Source organism: Echiichthys vipera, assembly GCF_963691815.1.
Source record: "Echiichthys vipera genome assembly, chromosome: 13".
Taxonomy (NCBI): domain Eukaryota; kingdom Metazoa; phylum Chordata; class Actinopteri; order Perciformes; family Trachinidae; genus Echiichthys; species Echiichthys vipera.
The window spans coordinates 19,113,731-19,125,499 of NC_139838.1; the positions used below are offsets into that span (position 1 = coordinate 19,113,731).

The window sequence follows — 11,769 nt, forward strand, 5'->3', positions numbered from 1 at the left end:
ATACTTACAGACTTCCCCTTTCAGAGAGACTTTTTTTAAACATGCTGACTGTCAAAATTATTATTTATCCACAAGAAAGGAACATGCTGATGGTTACACATTTCATGAGGTCTTCAACTGCTGTTAAGGACCAAAATGCTAGTCCTGATGAGATTATCACTCTGGGATATGTTTTAAAAAGGATGTGGTTTTGATGTATTACCTTTAACAACAACCTGCAAAAACTAAGTTGGAGCATAGCCTCATGGTTTCAATTACGGCTGTGCAATTAATCAAAAGAGGAACAAAACTCTCTAACCAACCTAATTTGTTGCATTGGTATGTTGAATTAATCTGTTCCTTCAGAGAAATTGAGTCAAATACCTAAAAATATTCTTAACTCCTGAATATCTTAGATAAATAGAACTCAGTGATCAGCACAAAGATTCAATATATATATAATATAGACAGGAAATCATTTCAGAATAAGATTTGGGCTGCAACAAACATAATCATAATCTCTAAATCTTACGATTATTTTTTCAATACGCTGATTAATTAGTTGTTCAGTAATATACTCATCAAATGCTGTATTCACAGTTTCCCAAAGCTCAAAGTGAACTGAAGCCTTCAAATGTCTTATTTTGTCCGATCAACAGTCCAAACCCCAAAAAGTTGACAAACACAGAAGACAACCAGTAGATTTCCTTTGTAATACATTTTTTAAAAACACTATATTGTTACTAGCACATAACCCTAAGTAACTACCGACAGAGCTAGTCCAAAGTCTGCAGCTCAACAGAACTGAAGGTCTCTAATTCAAAACCATTCACTGGTATTGTGCAGCCATCGAGATGACCCCATCGTTGGCATTACACTGCAGACAAAGTGCCACTGAAATTCATAAGAAAAACAATATTAATAATCTACCTAACCCAGGAGGTTGTGGCTAAAGTCGAATGGTTCATTTGACATGAAGGATTTCCCTAGATTCCACATGATACACAGTTTTGTACCAGGACAAAATGCTACACCTTTAAATATGATGACTGAGCACACTTAAGTGCTGTAAGAGAAGACACATCCCTGCTTCTTTCAAAGTTTATGTGGTTTGAAGCAAAGTCCTGAGGGCAGGGCATCAGCTCAAACTGTCTGCAGGGTAGAACCCTCTAAAACCCAAAGCTGCCACTGCAGGATTATTATCAGAAACCAAGCCCAACCCCACCCTGTGGAGAACAGGTGAGTCAGTCTGCTGTATCTAGCCACATTTCACTTGTTCTTTCAGATTTGGGCAGAAATGTTAATCCGGACCAGAGGCAAGTTGAACGGGTGTCATATCTCCCTCTGCTTTCATCCCGCTGTCTCTCTGCTATGGAGCAGCTGGCCAGGGTTACATGAATAAAATAACTCAACAGGCCAGACTGACCATTCATGAAATACAGTTACTAGATCCATGCTTAATCTTCATTTGATTCTTTTTTTCTACAGTCCAAACAGCCAGAAGCACGCACAACAAATCTGTAGAGGCTGGTGTGGCTATTCACTTTAATGAAAAAAGAATGTACATGTTAGTCATTTAAATCATAGTTTTAATTTGACGGGACGCCATAAAAAGTCTGCCCCTTATTACACTGACGGACAAACACACACACACGCACACACTGACACATGCATGTGTGCACACATTGTGAGGACAAAGACTACTTTGAAAGTTACTTAGCCACCAGATGTTTTAGCCAGATCCCAGACTACAATACTAATGGGGCTGTACATGAATGTGTGTGCAAGAGAGAGCAGAGCAGCAGAGAAAGAGAGAGAGAGAGAGAGAGAGAGAAATCATTTTAAAAGCAGAAAAATGAGTCCCCTTCCTCAGTAGGTATTCAGTTATAACAAGGCTACATTTTTCAGAGACAAAACAAGATGCAGATACAGAAAAACACAGATCTACACATTACAATGTCAATTTTATAAAACGTTAAAACACAGGGTTAATATTGTGTGCACATATACACTAGCACAGGACTCAAAACAGAAACACACCCATCCACGAAATAAACAGGTAGTAGCTAACAATAATGCTGTATGACTGCAGGACATGCGCTGGAGAAAAGGCATGTTTGCAACAATAAAGGCTGCCACATCAAATCTCGGAACAAATATTATTGTGACTGAGAAAGATCACAATAGCAAACAAATGTCAGTGTGTATTTACACTTGAAATTAAACTTCAGTGAAATCTCTAAACAAGTAAATAAATGTATGTTGTACAATGATTATAGTATGATCAAGCACAATAAAGATAAGAGAAACAGATATTTTAGAGGTAAAGAAACAAGAGTGAGGGGAAGCAAAAAAAACTTCAGCTAAGAAATCCAAGCGTGTGTGTGTGTGTGTGTGTGTGTGTGTGTGTGTGTGTGTGTGTGTGTGTGTGTGTGTGTGTGTGTGTGTGTGTGTGTGTGTGTGTGTGTGTGTGTGTGTGTGTGTGTGTGTGTGCGTGTGTGCGTGTGCGTGTGTGTGTGTGTGTGTGTGTGTGTGTAGGTTCTTGGTTTGACTGTTGACGGAACAGACAGTTAACCTTCAGTACATAAATAAACAATCTGTGAGTCAATTCAATAATAACCAAGCAGAGAATGGGACAGATTTGACCTCAACGGAGGGAGATTAGTGCCGATAGACTCAACTGTAAGAATAACTGATAGTCATCTATCCACAACACTGCACTGTCTGGAGATGAATGCTCTCTAATACTGCAGCATAAAATTGAGAAGTTGTGCTTTTCTGATTCATTTCTGATATACAGCAGGAAGTATATTAATGAAATATATTGAACTGCAGGGGCGTGAAAAAACTCAGATTTGGCCTGATAGTGGCTTAAGGAAAGGTGATATGACACATTATAACATACAGTAAAAATAAATATAAAATACAGTTCCCAGCTACAAAACAGTGGGTGGATGTCTTGATTGACAGTAGGCAATTTTCTTACACGCATTAAACCAAATGATTCTTTTTTATCTAGAATCAATCAATCAATCTTCACTTTGAGTGTGACAACTTTTATACGAGAAGCTTCTCCAATAAAAAATAAGAAACGCATAAAAAGTCTCCATGACTTGAGCATAGAGTACTTGAGGAAAGTGGTTTGGTGCTCTCTCCATCTGCGTGTTGCACAGCCTTTTCAGCTTGAACACAAAGAAGCTTGCAACATAAATCCCATTCAAATTCACACCACTTATGCCACTGTCACATTTTCCGAAGATAATTTTCACTGTCTGTCGGCCGGGTGAAAACGAAGAAATTACAGATGGAGCTGTGCTCACGGGAACACTCGAGCACAGTATAGAAATGTTCTCATAACACAAAAGACTTGGTTCATTTTTACAACCTGTAGCGCATGTGACAATCACTCTGTATAATCTCTTCTTTATCTTCTTATATACCCTCTGATATACCACAGAGATACAGTAACTGTTTAGCTTTGTTCACCTACGCTATGCTTTTGCATGATTATATATAACATTTGCATTTTTGAAAAGCATCATTCAACTCTTAATTTAGACTTAGATTTCTCTTTATTGATGCCTTTGGCATGACTCCTGCAAGCAAATTGAATTTATGTTCGTATAAAGAGAATTCCAGAAGTACGTCAAAATACTGTCCATTTATTTATTTCACTTGTAGTTTATTTCTCCCAGTCACTTTGAAATGCCTGCCATATGTATTTTGCATACTTTTTTCTATTTCACTTATTAATACAAACATTAGGGGTTTAAAACACCTCTTGAATATAAAGCATAAAAAAATATAACAAATATGTGACAAAGTCTTTGGGGAATAATATCCTGACACATACTTCCAGATCTCCCTTTTGGTGTCCCTGTTGTTATTAAAAACATGCAAAGCTTAGAAGGAGTGAAACTAAAAAATAATCTCTGATGGATTCAAGCTGCATGTTTACTGTAATGGATTATGTTTTCAAGTTGTGTTGGCTTTTTCTGAAGGTAGCAAGCTCAAATAACCTCTTCTGTCAACTGACACCACTGGGATTATTGTAAAATAGAGCAGATATCTAAGCAAATAACACAAAGAAAAAGTTCCGGCTACTGTGTATACACTGACATAAGCGTTTCAGTTATATAAAATAATCACGAACTTAAAAAAAAAGATAATGTACATGGTGCTGATGTGACAGCTGCAAGTTTATTTGGTCCCCTCCACAAACCACCTCATAAAATACTGCTGCTATGAGAAAAAGTAATATTGGATCTCGTAAAAAATTATGCAAGGATTAAAAAAAATGAATTAAAAGGTAATTCGCTAATAATAAACCTTAATTGTAAAATTGATTGTAAAATTGATTCTACTTTTATGATTTTTGCTGCAGGTTTTCAATATTTATCGTCGCAAGTTATTGTCATTAGACTTTACATTTAAATGTCTCGGGGAACGTAACAGAAGCCATCAAGAGGAAGGTTTTATTGACTATTACCACAACATGAGCTACAATGACTGTGGACAACATAAATCACACTTTTTACTCTTAATGCACCATCTGATTGTAAATAGGCTGACACACTATATTAACAAGGTCTCAATAAAAACTATTTGCTCATCTTATAATGCAGAGTTAATGCATATAACTCATATCCTCAAACCTTCTGATTAAGATCTCTTTGACACCAGCATTTAAAACACATGTAAGTCTGTTTAATTCACATTAAATCTGATCAGACTACCAAGACCAAACACTCTGTCTACTGTTTCAAGATACTAACTGACAACTGTTTATAGGAAAGCTACATGTTTCTCCTAATGACATTCAGTCATAAACATCTGAGCTCATTTTAGTCTTTCAACCCTGGGAGAACACCTGTAGTTCAGCTTGGAGACTGGTGGAAGCTGAAGGCGAGCAGCAACTCAAAAGCACACAAAATCTGGGACTTGTGGAAAATGTATAACTTGCAGTTGTACGATTAAAGCACAAACTTGAATGTGTCCAACATATGAGAGAAACTAGCGCTGTGTGGTAAACGTGACAAAATAGTTCCATACAACAATACTCTCTTATTGGAAACTGCAGCTGATTTGCTCACAACTGAGCAAATTAGAAATTAATAATCTTGATCTATTTGAAAGTTAATTGGACACAGCCTTTCAAATAATCCACTGTGTTTTACATAAGGTCAAAAACACACGAACAGTGATTGATAACTGAACATCTGGGTGCACAGGAAGCATGAGTGTGTTAAGCACACTGCTGAGTCAAAGCAGTCAGGACTCACAACTCATAACACATCACATAACAAGCCAGCAGGCCTCTCAGACAAGTGAGCTTTCATTATCTAGCCCAGAAGCCAAAGTTGTGTCAATTAAAAAAATAGTTTACAAATCTTTCTGATGTCCATTTATAAACAATTTTATCCACTTTATATTTTAGGGATGTAAAGGTCCATCCACTAGATTTACATGCTTTATTTTTTTTTTAAAACACATAATTTTCATCTTACTGTCTATGTAAATATACCTGTAAGCACCCTCTGTCTGAAACGCTCCATTTTAGTTCCTGTCTCTTTAATCCCCCCTCCTGCTCTGATTGGTCAAGTTTCAGGGTCCTCCACATGCATTGTCGGCTCTTCTGCACCCTCACTGCAGCCGGGGAATGACTGTATATACTCATTAACATAACATGACACAGTTTCTGAATACCGCATGTAGGCATTTCTCTGATACTTTTAAAGTATTTAAACATCGACCTGCTTAAAAAATAACAACTAAAAAAGGGCATGAAAATCTCAGTTCTTTTACAGTATGGGAATTTTCACTGATACTTTTAGACACTAAGTTAAAAGGAGCCAGCAAGTGTTGTGAACATACAACCTTTTGGTAACAGCATTGTCTCTATTACCACAAGACCATACAGCTGCCTGTGTCATCACCTTCTACTGGTGCCTAAATCCGCTCAACCACCACTTTATCAGTCTCCACTGTATCGTGACAGAAGGATTATTTACTCTCTCGGATCAAAGGAAGAAAAATTGTCCCATATTTAGGATTTGTCTGTCCCCAAAAAAAGACTACAAACTGGCAGGAAAAAAAGAATAATTTCACTCTAAACCAAGACCATGTGCTCGTTATCTGAAACAGGCCGTCTAAAAGACAGACTTAAAAGTCTAAAATAAGACCAAAGACATTAGACACAAACTCAAGCCTAAACAAGGCTGTACTAACCACAGACAGAGAGTGGGGATGACATTTTGGGCATTTAGCAGACACTCTTTTCCAGAGTGACTTCCAGTAACTGCAACAGAAGAATGAGCTCAAATCCCTGCATCACCCACGTTACAAGCTGCTTAAAATAAAGCAATGAAAGAGTCAGAACAATGTGCCCAGACAGTAAAATAAGTTCAACACAATTGTGTCCTTGAGATACGAGCAAAACAGGAGACTGTGTAATAAAGAAGTGCGAGCTACAGAGCTATGAGCCAAGAGAGCCAGAAGCCTTGCAAAAAGGTTTTTTTTTTCTTTAAATAAACTATCCATGACAAATGGATGTTTTCCTTTATCTGAACTGCAGGCAGGGTTGAGATGAATAACAGCTGATTGCTGTGATAGATGCTATCTTTTCCTGCTTATTGGAAACACTGAGAGTTAAGACAGTTCATGTCAATAAATAAATGGGATCAGAAATTAGAAATAAATGAGGGATGTGCTTCCACATAAATAAAAATACATCAGTATACATCTGCTTTGATCTTACGTTTCGACAAAGCAGGATCTACTTTGTTGCTAAGATCGCCTCAGCACAGATTTTATAATGGCAGGAACGTAATGATGAGGTATTGAGATGTTAGGTAAATGTCAGCTGTGAACACTTGTGCTGTATTATTTGACTTAAGCTTTCCATGCAATTAGCTGACACATCAAAATACACAAAGGAAAAAGCGAGAAGAAAAAGTTAAACAAAAGTTTTTTTTAAACAATTGCTCCTGGTGCCACTTCAGTCTTTTAACAAACAGGTAATTCCTAAACAGTCTGAACAATACAAAACATTTAACTCAACTGATTTTAGGAGGGCTGCATTTTTCACTTTCAAACACTCTTCTGTGGTGGGCAACAGGTCTGTGAATGGGGTTATTTTCTAGCATGTTAATGCCCTCTACCCACTGAATACCAGTTTACAGTGCAGCAATAATCAACCCAGATTGACTGAAATCAGTCCTCTGTTTCTTATGTTGAACATTATAACAAGCTGAAACAGGACACAGCCCTCTGAGAAAGGACACGCGTCAGTCCCTACCAGAAGGAGAGACAGCAGCGACTGAGGTTACGGCAGGAATTATTGCAATATTCTCACCAAAGGCAGGTTTTAGTAGGTAATGTAAGGCAAATAAAATACCTAAACTCACCCAAAACTCCTACAGCATCATGTAGAGGAGGTAAACTAGAAGTTTGGCATTTGTTTAACCGACTTCTATAAATCCTGTAAACTTCTTTTCCGTTGATGTATGGGCTCTTATCTCGAGTAGGTGAGGTTATTGATTTTACTGTATAATATAATGTGCAGTTTTCTACAACTTCTTCAGGTCAAGACCCACTATCAGCAGAAAAGTTTCTGCCATCTGACTCCTATCTTTTCATGCTTACTCTGCGTATACTTTCATATAATTGCAGATATGCCTTTCTATTTTTTAACACCGCTATTAAGCATTTGTTCCAAAAAGGCTTTTCTACCTTGCTAATCAATTATGATGACTATCATTATGAGTTTAAAAAAAACTTTGTTGCATAACAAACACGTGTCTTTCTTTACAAACTCCTTAATGGCCCTGATGCTTACAGGCGGTAAAATCACTCACTTGTCCACCACTGAAGTCACTGCGATTTTCCCCAGAAAAGCTGTTTGAACTAGATTAAAATGTCCTTCTACACTCGTAATCTTAATCCAGCCTTTTCCCCTTGTAACACAGCACTGCTTTAAAACGACCAAAGACAAATGCATGGCAGCCCACAAAATCACTACAGTTGTTTCTCATGTCTTACAGAACATCAAACCATCAATAAAACACAGGAGATACATTCCAGCTAGTTGAACAGGACATTTCTGACTTCCTTCACTTCATGTGCTCTCTCTCTCTCTTTCTCTCTCTCTGACTGTCTCTCTCTCAAAACTTTCTCTCTTCCCAAATCCACCGCAGAGACTTCACATATTGCAGCCATATGAGTAAGCCATGGCTGTCTCCACGGCACATACAGACACATACACAGGAAAAAGTGCCGTGCTCTCTCCCGCTCTATCTCTCACACACACACACACATACATACACACACACACACACACACACACGGGAAAGAGTTTTACAAGCAGAGGTTCTCTTTAGGAAGTCGTCAACTGTTTTGACGTTTAATAGCAGCTACGAACAAGCCCGTAAGATACAATAATATCCAGTGTCTGGAAAGAGGAACTATTTTAAAAGGTTATGGATTGATACGTTACTAGATCACTAATTCGAAAGAAACTTGTAAAGTTTGTAAAAGTTTAATAAAGGCATAGTAATAAATGCATTACATCTGTCGATATAAGAACAAATTAGTTGGACACACACCTATCCAAAGTTAAGAGGGACACGAGTCTGGAGTGCGTCGTAACTAAGGGAAAAACATTAACGGGCATGATAGACACAACATGATAGCAAAATAAAGTTTGAAAATATTTCCATTTAAGGTAAAAGATGTAAATTAAACACACTGGATCTTTTCTTTCAAAGTCAGCGGTGCCCTTGTGAGTATCAAACTACTGAACTGAAATAATCTGTCAGGTTCTAATTGAACTGAGCTATAGGTATTTGTGAAACTGTTCAAAACTATGTCACCATTATGCATGCAAATGTTACAACACTGCTACACAAATTTACTGGATACTGAACTTTAACTCAGAGCTTCTATTATAAAACTTTTTTACTCAACTTTGACAACATTTCTGTGATTTTGCAAAGTCTTTTGTTTCCACAAAAGTAATAAAAACAACCATTCGTCATAATATTAAATCTTAGAGAAGGACATGTGGCTTACATTGCTGACTATCCCTCATGTCAGAAGTTATGTGCTTAAAAAGTCCAAACAAATAATCAGTGTTTATAACTTCACAATTACATTAACAATAGTGTGCTGTTCTTAAAACTGCAAAAACAAACCAAAACTTGCATGAATCATTTCGCTTATTTCTTTTTTCCTTCAATCATCCCCAGCTTTAGAGACACTCGTCTTATCTTTCCCTATACTGCTGTTACAGAGTGCAAAACTTGCAAAAGTTGTCACACAATCTTTTGTAACTTTTAAGCAAATACGGAAACTTAGAGTGTTTAAGATTATTCATTTATAACTCAGCCTTACTTTTTAAAGTGCTTTTTAAAAGTCAGTGTAGCATAATGACCTAAATATCTGCTTGACAACGAGTGCGGTGGAGGAATAGATGAAGATGCTTTGTACTTTAAGAGCTATAGAAACACCCAGCAAAAGTTTTTTAACTTTACGCGATTGTCCAGAGAATTAATTAATCACTTAACAAAATAAAAAGTGCCAGCTTTTTAAACTATTGCGAACAAGTGTGGGGTAAGCGTAGAGTCTCGCAGGTCTGCTCTGCTTTTATAAAATCACTGAGGTTATCTGTTGAATAAAAGTCGGTCCACACATAAGCAGTTCTTTAGGGGCCAGAATTGGAGAACTGTGAAGGACTATGTAAAAAGCTTCCTTGCAGTGTGTGCCTCATTGTACTGGCTTCACATACTCTGCTCTCCCCACAGAGTTGTCATGCCTACCCAGCTCCCTTATCTCAAAGGAACATCACAGTTTCTTACGACAAGAGGGGGGGGGGACTTTTTCAAAGTTGAGTGGAAATGCAACTCGGGCTTCCCGGCATCACTCACAAAAAGTTCAACAACAACAACAACAACAACAACAACAACAACAAATATATATAAATTATAGTTTGAGCTAATGAGAATTCAAGTGGATGAGAGAGGATGTTTGGGGATCTTTTACGACACAACCACCATGCGCTCTCGAGCTTCCTAACAATGAGAGAGGTGCAAAAAACAGCGCCATATCGGCTGTAAACCACTTGACAAGCGCAGTCTCTTTGATCCAAGAGTGTCACAACTTTTCCTCCTTTTAAGCCCAACAAACTACAAAGCATCTCAACTGCGTTCATCTTTCAGCATTACGCGATTCCCCCTCTTTCTCTACGACGTGCGTCACCCGGAGGACACAACGAAATCTGAACTTGAGTATCATGTTTGCAGTGTGAATAAGTAACGAAAAAGTTATCAATGAAAACAACCGAAAAGTAACACAAAGTAGCAACACGAGGGCAACTTTGGAGTGACGAAATCGACTCCGGGTCACCGGCTTCGAGCAACGCAAGTCAAGGATGCCACATATCGTAAATGAATGCCACAAAAACAAGAAACAAAACTTATTAAAAAAAAAACACACACAAACCTACTTGAGGCGACTAAGTCACTCCGCGTCCCCTTGCTGTTGCCTTCAAACTCAGTCTTAAATCAAAGCAGTAGCCGCCCCCAGTAGCCCCCCAATTTGTATTTGTGTAGCGTTTGGGTGTCCTAACCTAAATGTAAATTGCCATGTGAATTCAAAGCGGTGCTGCTCTTTTCCTCTCTCTCATTCAGCAGATCCCTCTTTCCTTACCGACGCTGCTCGGGCCGTTAGTTACATAAGACGCAAACCGACTGCTGCCCGTCGTAAAACTACCGCCGACCTAACAGAGCAACATTTGTCTCCTAAACGCACCATTGATAGCCCGGCTTCCTTTTTTTAAGGCGAACACATTTCATCTTCCACACTTGTCCGAGAGCATGCATTTCGCCATCTACAACTCCAAGCGTGCACCGCCGATGCATTTTTTTTTTTAAGTCGTATACAATGCCACTGCACCAACTAGTAGGAAGGGCTGTATGTATGGTGTGCATTTGTGTAGTGTTTCCTTTGGTGCTGCTTACCTGTTGATCAAAAATAAGCATTAGCCTCTTTTCTCTCAGTGTGTGTCTCTTTCAGCAGCCTGTTAAGATGGTGGCTGGCTGGCTTGGCTGGTTGGCTGGTTCGTCTCTTTGTGGGGTTTTTGTTTGTTGATGATGTCGGACGGGGTGACAGTGTCTTGGCTGTCTCTCTGTTTCTTTGGTCTGGGAGGGAAAGAGAGATAGTTAAGGCTTCACGGCAACACATTAAACTAGGCTGATACCGACTGATTAGTGAGAATGGCTCTGGTATTGCAATATTCCGATGTTATAATATGTTATTTAGACGCCCAGAGCCCGGATTTGCTGGCCACAGCAAACCAAAGCAGAGCAGCTCGTTATCTGTTGTTTTTTTTTTTGTTGTTTGGTTCAGACTAGTGTTATCGCTTTGCTGTGACAGGACCTCTCTGCCTGTCTCTCTGTACTCTGTACGCCGTGGGCATTACGTCAGAGGAGGAAGACACAGCAGCTCTATTAATATCAAGAAGCCACCCGAAGACTGACTCTTAAAGTGACACACACTGTAATCTCAATTATTTACACAGTTAATACTGAATGCTAAATCAATTACTACACTCGAATCAAGACCATTGACTCTCAAATTGACACATACTCTTATCTCACTTATTTAAATAGGTAAATCAACTACTCTGCTTAAATCAATAACACTGACTCTTAAAGAGACACACACTCACTTTTTATATAAATAATAGTAAGCCCCAAAACAGAGTCCCATGTGTGGCTATAGACTATACAATGA

General features: G+C 38.4%; 1 protein-coding gene across 3 annotated transcripts in view; it reads right to left on the reverse strand.

The window, feature by feature from the left end:
• The window catches only part of trps1 (trichorhinophalangeal syndrome I), a 118,921-nt gene extending 107,513 nt beyond the window's left edge, over nucleotides 1-11,408 (reverse strand). For 2 of the 3 annotated variants that reach the window (XM_083926144.1, XM_083926142.1), the window contains exon 1: nucleotides 10,995-11,408. The gene's annotated coding sequence lies outside the window, so the exon portion shown is untranslated. Of the gene's footprint in view, nucleotides 1-10,476; nucleotides 10,561-10,994 lie in introns of those variants that run through there. The other variant, XM_083926143.1, reaches the window with a different exon arrangement.
• Between the last annotated feature and the right edge of the window lie 361 nt (nucleotides 11,409-11,769).